Genomic DNA, 686 nt, shown 5'->3' with positions numbered 1-686 from the left:
AGAATAACTCTGGATAACTCTGGATAACTCTGGATAACTCGGGATAAATCAGAAAACTCAGGATAACTCGGGATAACTCGGGATAAATCGGGATAACTCGGGATAAATGAGGATAACTCGGGATAAATGAGGATAACTCAGGATAACTCTGGATAACTCGGGATAACTCAGAATAACTCGGGATAACTCAGAATAACTCAGAATAACTCTGGATAACTCAGAATAACAGAATAACTCAGAATAACTCAGAATAACTCTGGATAACTCTGGATAACTCTGGATAACTCGGGATAAATCAGAAAACTCAGGATAACTCGGGATAACTCGGGATAACTCGGGATAAATCGGGATAACTCGGGATAAATCGGGATAAATGAGGATAACTCGGGATAAATGAGGATAACTCAGGATAACTCGGGATAACTCAGAATAACTCAGAATAACTCGGGATAACTCAGGATAAATCAGGATAACTCTGGATAAATCAGGATAACTCTGGATAACTCAGGATAACTCAGGATAACTCGGGATAAATGAGGATAACTCGGGATAAATGAGGATAACTCAGAATAACTCGGGATAACTCAGAATAACTCGGGATAACTCAGAATAACTCGGGATAACTCAGGATAAATCAGGATAACTCAGGATAAATCAGGATAACTCAGGATAAATCAGGATAACTC

Source organism: Austrofundulus limnaeus, unplaced genomic scaffold, assembly GCF_001266775.1.
Source record: "Austrofundulus limnaeus strain Quisiro unplaced genomic scaffold, Austrofundulus_limnaeus-1.0 Scaffold1628, whole genome shotgun sequence".
Classification (NCBI taxonomy): domain Eukaryota; kingdom Metazoa; phylum Chordata; class Actinopteri; order Cyprinodontiformes; family Rivulidae; genus Austrofundulus; species Austrofundulus limnaeus.
This window is presented reverse-complemented; position numbering follows the sequence as displayed.